Below are 13,456 nucleotides of genomic sequence, written 5' to 3'. Positions count from 1 at the left end.
TATAGTTATTAAGTTAATTATTAATCCGAACTCCAAATTGACAATTTAGTATAAGTTATGAGACTGTTTTGATTAATTGGCTATCTTTTCCCTTCCTAGAAGGGTGGTGCCCCGAGGTGATCTAGTAATTCAGATCCAATTATTTAATAATAAATAATTATTTTTGATAATTATTAATTATTCATGATAGCCAAACCCCAATACTGAGTGCCTTAGTACCAGGCCCAACACATTATAAACGATAATTTCTGACGTTTTTTCCAAAATTTCTCCAAAACGTAAACTGCGACCCTGACCAAACCGTAAAAGCTATCGAAACGCCGTTTTCAGGAAAAGAAAGCCCCACTTCCCGTGCCTCGTACAAACTTCCAAGCATTTTTCTACTCCGAAGCACGGCCGAGTAATCGCTCGGCAAAGCAAACCTTGACATTTCGGAATGTTGGCGCTTTTTTCAGGCTTCTCCATTCATTTCAATGGGCCAAAACGCCCGCTTTTTGCCCGATTATTCTCGCCCCGTTGGAAGAATCGCTTAGAAAAGTCATAGCACACTTGTCCCGATCAAGGCGCACGTCTGGATATACAATTTGTCCATTTTTCTTAAGAACTCTGGGAGGAGTAGCGAACCGAAAAATTACGGAAGATAAATAAGAATAATAAACGCGAGCAATAGTAATATATGTGCCATGCACAGGCAGGCTGCGCCTGCCTGTGCATGCACTAGCTCCCATTGCCTGCAATGGGAGCTAGTGCATCGGCACAGATAATAAGCCCGAGCAATAACAATATATGTGCCATGCACAGGCAGGCGTAGCCTGCCTGTGCATGCACTAGCTCCCATTGCCTGCAATGGGAGCTAGTGCATCGGCACAGATAATAAACGCAAAGCAATAGTAATATATGTGCCATGCACAGGCAGGCTGCGCCTGCCTGTGCATGCACTAGCTCCCATTGCCTGCAATGGGAGCTAGTGCATCGGCACAGATAATAAACAAACAAGGGGAGAAATTAATGGACATGAAAGGCCAAAGAAAATAGATGGGTCTTTAAATTTGATTTAAAACTAGTGATGGTGGGACAGGACTTAATTTCTATAGGGAGATTATTCCAGAGTCTAGAGGCAGCAACAGAAAAAGCCCTATCACCTTTAGTTTTTAGGATTGCATTTGGGATTGAGAGAAGATGTTGTGAGGAAGACCTCAGTGGCCGAGAAGGACAGTAGGGACTTAAAAGGTCACAGATATACTGTGGTGCCATTCCATTTAGGGCTTTGAAAACAAAAAGTAAAACTTTAAAATGAATTCTGTATTTGACAGGTAACCAGTGGAGTTGGGCCAGCACAGGACTTATGTGCATATGTTTCTTTGTTCCAGTAAGAAGCCTTGCTGCTGCATTTTGAACTAATTGAAGTCTAGCAAGGGTAGATTGGTTCAGACCTAAATACAGAGAGTTACAATAGTCCAGCCTAGATGTAACAAAAGCATGGATTACAGTTTCTATATCAGTATATGACAGCCAGGGCTTTAATTTAGCTATTGTTCTTAGTTGAAAAAAGCTTCCCTTAACCACACTGCTGACTTGCTTATTGAAATTCAAAGAGGAATCTAGGAAAACACCTAGATTTCTGACCTCACTGTGGCAATTTACAGCCAGTGGCCCAAGTGCATTTCTTATCTTAGGAACAGAGCTGTGTGGACCAAAAATAATTATCTCTGTTTTCTTTCCATTTAATTGTAAGAAATTTGCAGCCATCCAACTCTTTATGTCATTAAGGCAGTTAAACAGGCTTTCCAAAGTGCCAGAACTTTCAGCTGCTAATGACAGGTAAAATTGAGTGTCATCATCATAGCAGTGATATTGAATGTTATGTTTGTTAAAGATGGAGCCAAGAGGCAGCATATATAGGGAGAATAGCAAAGGGCCTAAAATGGAACCCTGAGGGACACCACATTTGATAGGAGCAATGGACGAAGAGCAATTACCTAATCTAACAGAGAATGTTCTATCATTCAGATAAGATGTGAACCAATTCAACACCACCCCTTGCAGACCAACTTCAACCTCCAGACGTTTTAAAAAGATGCTATGGTCAATGGTGTCAAAAGCGGCACTAAGGTCAAGAAGTGCTAAAAGGGCACAAGAGCCATTATCTACTGAGCAAAGAATATCATTTTGCACCTTAAGTAGAAAAGATTCAGTGCTATGAAGTTTTCTAAAACCTGACTGAAATTTATCTAGGATATTGAAAGCATTCAAATAAGAGGTGACCTGAGAGAGAACAACTTTTTCCAGGATCTTTGAAACAAAAGGTAATTTGGAAATAGGCCTATAGTTTTTCAGGTCATTGTAATCAAGACTGGGCTTCTTTAGTAGAGGTTGGACAATTGCATGCTTAAAACTAGAGGGGACCACTGCAGTAGATAGGGAGCTATTGATAATAGCCAAAACAACAGGGCAAATGATGTTAAAGACTTCCTTAAACAGGTGTGAAGGTAAAACATCTGAGTGGCAAGAGGAGGATTTCATATGAGAGACCACTTCAAATAGCTGGGAGGGTGACACAGGTTGCCACTGCTGGAGGCAGCTGGGTGAGAGTTTTATAACTGAGGGATCAGAATTTAGGGAAGGAATTTGAGATTTAATGTTATTAATCTTATCAATGCAGGAATTGAGAAACTTCTCACAGTTTTCAGTGGTGGGAGAGATAATGGAAACAGCAGCAGGAGGATTTAAAATAGAGTTGATGGTACTAAACAATATTTTTGGTCTGTGAGCATTATTGGCAATCAATTTAGAGTAATACTCTGTTCAAAGGTACAATATGCGTAAATCCGTGCACTTGAAATGTTGGAGTGGCTTGCTTGGAGTCGCACTGTACCCAAAGCGAAAAAGAGGTTTACCCAGAGCGAATGTCTGTCGAATATCCAACTTAAAACTAACTTCACTGCGGTTAGCGACAAGATGGACAAGTTTTTGATTGGCTCCCACTAGGGCTGAACGATTAATTGCATTTGCGATAATATCGCGATATGATAAAATGCAATTTTCTAACCGCAACTTGCGCAATTACAAGGTGGTCACGTGATGCGAGCGACGCGGATGATAAGATTCTGACCGGCTTGTTTACCTGTAATTTGCTACTGCTAGTTTTTTGCAACATGGCTGCATATTTGTCCGACTCTGAGGTTGTGGACGAACCATAGCAGTAGCAAATTACTGGTAAACAAGCCGACCATAGTGGGTGCGCGCGCCGCTCAGAGGTCAAAAGACATCATCCGGGGTAACACGTAACTCCTGACTCAACAGGGAATAGCACTAGCGTATCATAACAAAATATTGGCGAAATTAACGTGTTTCGCTGCAGATAATGCGTTATTTAGAGGCTGCATTTCGATGCCCTGACCACTCCCGCTATATGGATATACGCTGATCTAATTATCTCCTGAACAAGTCACTTGTTTTTTACAACCAGTAGTTCCCCTTTAAATGCACAGTGGAAAAGCCACAGATGTTTCTGTAATGAGCAGTTAAATAAAAAGGTAATTTATTTCAAGTCATATAGCTTTTAATTTAATTCTAACAAATAGGCCCAGTCTATGGGAAAGAACATTTTACACAAAATGTATCTAATATTGTGTTGTTCATATTTAAATCATTCATTATGTTTTGTTGGGGAAAAAAAAGGATAAAATAAAAAATAAATAAAAAATCGCATATTTAATCGCAATCGCAATATTGGGGGGGGGGGGGGGGGGGGGGGGTCGTAATTAGATTATTTTCCCAAATCGTTCAGCCCTAGCTCCCACGCAAATGCAAACCTGTTACACTGAACATAATTACACAGTAAAGTTAACTTTTATTTGTTCAAAAAAGGTTGAGGTTTATATTAATTACAATGTGTGAAATAATAATGTCGTTAGACATGATGCTACCAGTAAACCTGAAGACATTGTGGTTGTCTTGGACGGCCAGATGGTACTGCATGATCTGGACAACATTGCATTAGATGCTGCCATGTTATTTGGCCTAATGTATGCTTTGAACCTCAGCTACCCTCCTGAACTGAAGTATTTTTTGAAGTGCTTCAGAAAGTTGTGATGAAGCTGGGCGAAAACACGCTCTCTAAGAAAGCCCAAGTCCTCAAAAACAGACTCTGTGAGTACGCTGTTGCCATGGATCATGGTTGCTCTTTTGTTGCTGTTGTACTGGAGTTTGGACAAATACTTGCACTGCCTTTTATTTATACTTTTTTATCTGTGGCATATATGTTGTGTTTTAATTTTCTTCCAAAAAGCTTTATAACTTAATAGTGTAAGATTTACTTGTCTGGGTCAGGTAGATTTAACAGAACAACAGTGTGTGTAATTTATGTAAAAAACTTATTTTGCTTTAACAGATGATAATTGAATATAACAAGCATAAAAAAAGCTTTAAAGTAACATTTCATTGTTGAAAAATTATTGTTGAATTAACATACAAAAGTCATGTTTCTTTAACAAAAAGTAATTCAGTATATTTAACGTAAATAAATAATTTTAAGGAAACATAAATTTAATATGTGCAACCGATGTACATACTTTTTTCATGTAGATCCAACAGCCTTTTTTTTCAGTGTACAGTCTTCAGCTCCTCCTTATTCCCTGATCTGAAAGCTCTCTTCTTCTCCTTCAGCAGAGCTTTAATATCAGGCTCAATCCACAGCTTGTTATTTGAGAAGCACCGTACCACCCTGGAGGGAACAGTGTTCTCAAAGCATAAGTTAATATAGTCTGTAATGCAGTCTGCCATGGCATTGATGTCCTCCCCATGTGGATCACAGAGTTCTCACCACACAGTGGTGTTGAAGCAGTCCCTGAGAGCTGCCTCGCTCTCCACAGTCCACCTCTTCACCTTACTTGGGACCACAGGCAGCCTGTGCAGTCGGCTTATACACAGGCTGCAGGTGCACAATGTTGTGGTCAGCTCTTCCTAGGGGAGGGAGGGGATGCAGAATATGCCTCCTTGGTGTTGGCATAAAACAGGTCCGGTGTTTTAAAGTCTCTTGTGGGGCAGGTGACATACTGAGTGTATGTGGGCAGAACAGATGAGGGAGAAACATGATTGAAATCTCCAGAGATGAGGAAGAGGGCCTGTGCGTGCTGTGTCTGCAGCTTGCTGGTAACTGAGAGCAGGGCATCAGAAGCTGTGTCTGTCTTAGCAGATGAGGGGGACCTACACCGCTATCACAATAGCACGTGAAAACTCCCGTGGCAGACAGTGTAGGAGCCATTTATCATGCGTTATCATCATTGTATCACCAAACCGCTAGGCGGCAGTATTTTCTTTTGTTTCTAACCTGAACCGGATGTTGGTGGTCAGGCGGGTTATTTGAGGTTGCTCAGTGTTGAGCCAGGTGTTACTGATGAGAAGGAGCAAACAGTTTTTTGACGGGTACGGTCCTTAAAGGTCTAAAAAGGTACTTCTAGGTTGGAGCATTTTTCTTTGTTATTTTGTATACAAGTGGCTTCGTTAAAGAAATAAATGAATATTATTATTTCAAGCACAAAAAGGATTTCGTTGGTTTATTGCGCTTTGGAGGACCAGTCAAAACTAAAGCAATCAGTAACCAGTAGTGACCACAGGATTGGTCACTACATTTAGGTCAAAAAACTGCTCCGTTTGGAGGAAGAAACCCGGACTCGTTGCATTGTGAGGCAACGAGCCGGTGAAGTAACGCTGCGTTACGCCCGGACACCGCGTGTCGGAGCGGCTACTGGAGTCGCCGGGAGGCGCAGCGGGCTTGGAGCTGTATCGGACCGGCTACTGGAGTCGCCGGGAGGCGCAGCGGGCGAGGAGCTTCGCTGCCAAATAAGATGTTCAAACTGGACGCGCTAATACGATACCAACGAGAGTACAGAGAGAGCAGTGTCCTTCTGTTCACGGAGACCTGGCTTACACCGACCATCCCGGACGCCACTGTTATGCTGGACAATTTTCATCTTCTGCGGGCGGACAGAACAGCTGACAGTGGTAAGGGGAAAGGAGGAGGCCTGGCTGTGTTCGTGAACGAGAGGTGGTGTAAACCTACACACTGCACTGTTAAAGCACAACTCTGTAGCAAGGACATCGAACTGTTAGCAGATAGTAGGCCATACTACTGTCTGTAGGAGCCATTTATCATGCGTTATCATCATTGTATCACCAAACCGCTAGGCAGCAGTATTTTCTTTTGTTTCTAACCTGAACCGGATGTTGGTGGTCAGGCGGGTTATTTGAGGTTGCTCAGTGTTGAGCCAGGTGTTACTGATGAGAAGGAGCAAACAGTTTGACGGGTACGGTCCTTAAAGGTCTAAAAAGGTACTTCTAGGTTGGAGCATTTTTCTTTGTTATTTTGTATACAAGTGGCTTCGTTAAAGAAATAAATGAATATTATTATTTCAAGCACAAAAAGGATTTCGTTGGTTTATTACGCTTTGGAGGACCAGTCAAAACTAAAGCAATCAGTAACCAGTAGTGACCACAGGATTGGTCACTACATTTAGGTCAAAAAACTGTTCCGTTTGGAGGAAGAAACCCGGACTCGTTGCATTGTGAGGCAACGAGCCGGTGAAGTAACGCTGCGTTACGCCCGGACACCGCGTGTCGGAGCGGCTACTGGAGTCGCCGGGAGGCGCAGCGGGCTTGGAGCTGCATCGGGGCGACTCCAGTAGCCGCTCCGCTCCGATGCAGCTCCAAGCCCGCTGCGCCTCCCGGCGACTCCAGTAGCCACTCCGCTCGTCTAACCTTCCCGATACCTGGAGAAAGTTTCGTCAGCATGTTGAGCTGATGTTTTCCGGTTCCCCCTGGCTAAAGAAGAGGAGGAGAAATGCAGCTATTTGCTACTTTGGATCGGTGAGAAGGGCCGTGATGTATTCAACACATGGACTCTTACAACGGATGAAAGGAAACTGCTGAAGACGTACTACGACAGGTTTGAAGCCTATGTGACGCCAAAAGCAAACCCAATTTTTGCACGATATAAGTTTCACGAAAAGAAACATGGAAAAAATGAGAGTTTTGACCAGTTTGTGACTGAGCTAAGGCTGCTAGTGAAAGACTGCAATTACCCTAATAGCGATGAGATGATTAGAGACCGTATTGTTTTTGCCATAAACTCACCAAGAGTGCGCGAAAAGCTACTGTGCCACGGTCCTGACCTCACGCTAGAGAAAGCTATTGACATTGCTCGTTCACATGAGCTATCGCAGCAACAATTAAAGACAATGGTTAGCCCTGTTGCTAATATGGCCAGTCAGTCCGTGCATGCAGTTAGCAGGACAACCAAAATGGAGAAAACACGCCATGGACGCAAAACGACCATCGGGACAGACGTTGACAGGAGCAGAGAGTGTGGTGCATGTGGACGAGAGCACAGCCGCACAGAAGACTGTCCAGCGAAAGGACGTCAATGTAACAAATGCAAGAAATTTAACCATTTTGCTAAAGTTTGCAGGACACAAACACCACAGAGACAGGCACAATTTAAGCCCAAAAAAGTGCATGCCGTCTCAGACTGCACAGAGCAGACATCACCTGAACTGTATATTGACACTATAACAAAACTACATGCAAACACAGCCAGAGAACAGTCATTTGCAGAAGTAGAAATTGGCAAAGCGAGGCACAAATTAAAATTCAAAGCTGACACAGGTGCCCAAGCTAATGTGATACCAGCAAGCACATTCCGCAGACTGTTTGGAAGCGTAACGCTAGGCCCACCAGACAGTGACATCTCAGGATATGGAGGACAGAGGCTTAAAGTCAAAGGAGCTTGCAGGCTAACATGCAGATACAGAAATGAAACAGCCATGTTAGATTTTGACATAGTTGATGTTAAAAATGCTCCCCGTCTTGGGTCTGAGAGCGTGTCTAGACCTAAACATAGTTAAACTGGTACACATAATCGAAGTACAGCCAGGAACACACACAAGCATCACAACAGAGTTTGCCGATGTGTTCAAGGGCATCGGACTATTTCCTGGAGAATGTGTCCTTCACCTCAAGCCTTCAGCTACACCAGTAGTGTGTCCGCCTCGCCGCATCCCATACGCTCTCCGCGGCAGGCTGAAGGATGAACTGGATGAAATGGAGAAAATGGACATCATCCAAAAAGTGACAGAGCCGACTGAGTGGGTGAATGCTTTAGTGGCAGTGGAAAAGCCTAAAACTGGAAGGCTTAGGGTGTGCCTTGATCCCCGCCCCCTAAACAAAGCCATATAGAGACCACACTATCCGCTTCCCACTCTAGACGACATCACACCGAGACTAGCTGGAGCACAATACTTCAGCGTACTAGATGCCAGATCCGGCTACTGGACAATCAAACTAAGCCATGAATCATCCATGTTGACCACCTTCAACACCATCTACGGCAGGTACAGGTTCAAGCGACTCCCTTTCGGAATCATTTCTGCACAGGATGAGTTTCAAAGAAGGGTGGATGAGGCTTACGAAGGGCTCCAGGGCATTGCAGCCATCGTGGACGACATCCTGGTATATGGCCGCACCAAGGAGGAGCACGATGCAAACCTGCGTGCCATGTTGGAGAGGACGAGAGAGAGAGGGATAAAGCTCAATGAGGACAAGAGCATCATATGTGTGCCTGAGGTGAGCTATTTTGGTCACAGACTGACACGAGAAGGTATCCGACCTGACCCCAACAAGGTCAAGGCGATCAGAGAAATGGCTTCGCCGCACAGCAAGGCAGAGCTGGAGACCATACTAGGCATGGTCACTTACCTCTCCAGATTTGCCCCCGGACTCTCCGAGGCAACAGCTCCCCTCCGACAACTGTTAAAAGAGAGTAATGAGTTTGTGTGGGACTCAAATCATGACATTGCTTTTCAGCGAGTGAAAGACCTGTTGACATAGGAACCTGGCCCTGTACTCACCTACTTTGACCACACAAAGGACGTGAAGCTGCAGGTTGACGCATCAAAATGTGGATTAGGAGCAGTGCTACTCCAAGAAGAGAAACCAGTCGCATACGCATCCAAAGCACTGACTGAGACTGAAGAAAACTATGCTCAGATAGAAAAGGAGCTGTATGCGGTGCTGTTTGGATGCAAACGGTTTCATCAGTACCTCTACGGTCGACAGGTGGTTGTCGAGTCAGACCACAAACCACTGGAGTCAATCATGTGAAAGCCTCTGGCAGCGGCTCCCCCACGACTGCAACGAATGATACTGCAACTACAGCGGTATGACATCATCATTATACACAAGCCTGGAAAACAAATACCAGTTGCAGACACACTTTCCAGAAAACCCATCGAGTGCAGTGAGAGCTCACTGAGTGAAGGTATGGACTTGCAAATACATACTGTGGTCAGCAACGCGCCAGTAAGTGACAACAAAATGGCAGAGATCAGAGCCGCCACAGCACAAGATGAGCAGCTCTCAATGTTGAGGCGAATCATCACCTCAGGGTGGCCTGAGTCGCACAGGAAATGTCCACCTGCACCACAGGGACGAGATATCAGAAACAAATGGCATCCTGCTAAAAGGAGAAAAGATCATCGTGCCCCACTCACTCAGGGCCGAAATGCTTTCACGCATTCACACAGGACACTTAGGGATCGAAAAATGTAAGCAACGAGCAAGAGACGTACTTTTCTGGCCTGGAATGGGAAAACAGATAGAGGCGTTGGTGGAATCCTGCAACATCTGCATGGAGCGACGCAACTCCGTCCAAAAGGAGCCGATGATATCGCATCCTATTCCAGAGCGACCTTGGCAGTGGTCGCCACAGATCTGTTCATGTGGAACAACACTGACTACATCGTTGCTGTCGACTACTACAGCAGATTTTTCGAGGTGGAAAAAATCACCAGCCTCACATCCAACACAGTCATCAAAAAACTCAAAGCCATGTTTGCTAGGTTTGGAGTGCCGCAGACACTAATCAGCGACAATGGACCCTGTTACAGCTCGCAGGAGTTCAAAGACTTTGCTCGTGCATGGGACTTTGAGCATGTCACAAGTAGCCCACGATACCCACAGAGCAATGGGTTAGTTGAAAGGACTGTCCAAACAGCTAAAGCCCTCATGGACAAAGCACACGCACAGCGGACAGACCCCTACCTGAGTCTGTTGGAATACAGAAACACCCCGGTTGATGGACTGACATCGCCAACACAGCTGTTGATGAGCAGGCGTCTGCGTTCGATCCTCCCGACCACTGACACACAACTTGAACCAGAGCTTGTCTGCCGCAGCACAGTTCGCGGCAGGAGGGAAACCTGCCAGAAACGACAGAAACTGTACTACGACAGGACCGCAAAGACACGGCCTGATCTGCCAGCAGGAGCCACAATCCGTTTCCAGCTGCCAAGTGGGAAATGGGAGCCTGCGACAGTCATAGATTCAGCAGGCACACAGAGGTCATACAACATCCTCACAGGTGAAGGTCATGTGCTCAGACGCAACAAACGTCACCTCCTGGAGACTGAGAGCAACACAGTTCGAGAAGCACCAGCTTGTGACCCTGATCCTGAAAATGCTGAGCCAGTGTCTATGCAACAGGACACTGTGGGCCAAACAGGCCTCAAAGAACCCCTGCATTTTGCCACTACTAAGTCAGGACGCATAGTGAAACCCAGAGACAGACTAGACCTGTAAAAAAAACAAAAAAAACAAAGTTGAAATGTGTCACATTGTTGATGTTGGAAGTGTTTATTTTGATACTGCAGTTAAAAATGTCAGAGTTAACCATGCAAATGTGACATATGGTATTGTTGATGTTTACAGAAATGTTAAAAAAAATAAAAATAAAAAAAAAAATTTACTGCTGGTATGTTCTGTTTCAGTTATATCCTGCCTATACGCATTGGTGAGAATAACTTCCTTTAGGTAGCTGACCTACGTCTAAAAAAATGTTTGGAGTAATATTACTATAATGTTGTTGGCAGCTACAGCTATTTGAGTACTTGTTTTTTTTTTTGAAAGAAAGGAGATGTAGTATTCTGAGCATGTCTGTTGTAATCACTGTCTATTTGTGATGACGTAAGCAAGGTGCGCCAGAGGTAGTTGTACACAGGCAATAAAGATGGAGGCATACGTTCGCCCCACTGAGACCGACCAAACTGTTGTGGTTATTTAGACAATTAACTGTCAATAACAGAGAAATAATACACTCTCCGCTCCTCTGATCTTTCTCTCCTGATCCTCTCCTCTGCTCTTCCTCTCCTATTCCTCTCCTCTCCTCTGCTCTTTCTTTCCTCTCCTCTGCTCTTCCTCTCCTCACTTCTCTCTCTGCAAAAGACAAGTAACAGGGATTGACAATAATGGTTAACATTAACAAACTACACATAAGCTGTTGCCAAATACACTCTTCATATTGGAATTCTGACACTAGCAGGAAATAAATTTATGTGTATTTTAGGCTACTGCTGGTGTGACATGTCCCTCCACTCCAGGACAGCAGGCCCCTCCCGCATCACTCTCTCTGTCACCTGTCTGCAGCTGGATCTCTCTTCTCTCTGTCTCATCCTCTCTGACGGAGCTACCAAATTCAACTGTTTCTGTCAAAGATAACGTGCTGTGTCAGGCTTTTATACAAGCTAATGGACGTTAACATTAGAGCTAGCCTGTTAGGTTACGTTACAAGGCTGGTAAATGTTGGCTGCGCTGTTTCTTACCTTGCTCTACGTTCACTTTACTAGTCCCAGCTTCACCGTCACCACCTTTTTTAAAATGTTTGCTAAGAAAATCTTTAAGGCCTCTATTTTCTTCTTTTCTTCTTCTCTTTTCTTTCCTTTTCTGAGCACCGGACTTGTGCTGACCAGACATTTTGAGCGTACTGAACTTCAGATCAAATGACAACATCAAATTTTGATCAGCGGCCAAACCATTTTTGTGTTGGGGGTGTGGGGGTTCTTGACCACTATTTTAAAGACAATTAGGAAGAAAACAAATAAAAAGCTTTCATGTAACTCAAATATTACATATTTTTTCCACGAATAGGCCTATTTTAATTATTATCTGTGCCGATGCACTAGCTCCCATTGCAATGGGAGCTAGTGCATGCACAGGCAGGCTCCGCCTGCCTGTGCATGGCACATATATTACTATTGCTCGCGTTTCTTATTCTTATAGCTTCTTCCGTAGTTTTTCGGTTCGCTTCTCCTCCCAGAGTTCTTAAAAAAAATACACAAATTGTATATCCAGACGTGTGCCTTAATCGGGACAAGTGTGCTATGACTTTTCTAAGCGATTCTTCCAACGGGGCGAGAATAATCGGGCAAAAAGCGGGCGTTTTGGCCCATTGAAATGAATGGAGAAGCCCGAAAAAAGCAGCAACATTCCAAAATGTCTAGCTTCGCTTTGCCAAGCGATTACTCGGCCGTGCTTTGGAGTAGAAAATTGCTTGGAAGTTTGTACGAGGCACGGGAAGTGTGGCTTTTTAGTCCTGAAAACGGCGTTTCGATACCTTTTACGGTTTGGTCAGGGTCGCAGTTTACGTTTTGGGGAAATTTTGGAAAAATCTGAAAAAATTATCGTTTATAATGGATCCTTATGGACACACTCTAGCTCTCACTCTACCTTCAGAGTTTGGTCGAAATTCTGAAAAAAAAAAGGTTCAATCTTACGGGGTGGCCACAGTATTTGAGGTACACCGATACAAACTATATAAAAACGTAGGGATTTTTGTTGGCTTTCAGATGGTGTGGGTTTTATTTGTGTGGGACGTACGGTTTGGGCTGCAGGCTCCTCTGAGCGAGGAGTGCGCCGATCAGTTTTCGAATTTTTCTCCATGTGTGTGTATGTGGAAATCGAGAGCGATTTTTTGACGATTTTTCGTGTCGCATATTTTTTTTCTAAAACAACTACGGCCACAATTTTCGCAGTAGGCGCGTGGGAACAACACTAAATTGTAGAAAACCCTCGGCTGACGCTCACAATGTGCTCGTTTTCCCGATAGGACTTGTAGTTTTTGATTTATGAGCATTTGTTCGGAGGGCAAATCCTAGGGTCCAGTTTTTTTGGACCTCCTTCTCACTCAGGCAGAGGTAAGAGTCAGAAGGAGACTTCAAACAGCATCTGGCCCTGGTAGCCATGACAACCGGACCCTAACGAGCTTACACACGCTTACACACGCAGCAGAAGAGGAGCACATTCACACAGACACAGAGTGCCAAAACATTATGACCAATCCTGACGAGCAGGCTCAGCACAGGTGCACAAAGAAAGTGGAGGGAAAAGGGTTCTGAGTGGATAACAGGATCTGCCAAAACATTACAACTACCCCCTGCAGTACTGTTGTGGGCCAGAACCTGACACTATGACCCCCCCCCCCCCCCCCCCTCCTCCCACTATTGCATTACAGACACAGACTGACGACAAAACATTAGGGACTGTCAGACTGTTACAGTAGGGAGGCTGAGCACCCCATGACCCCTCTCTCCATCTCTCTCTCCCTCCTTCCCTCTCTCCCTCCTTC

Source organism: Chelon labrosus (genome assembly GCF_963514085.1).
Source record: "Chelon labrosus genome assembly, contig: SCAFFOLD_45, whole genome shotgun sequence".
NCBI lineage: Eukaryota > Metazoa > Chordata > Actinopteri > Mugiliformes > Mugilidae > Chelon > Chelon labrosus.
Note: the sequence above shows the minus strand (reverse complement) of the source record.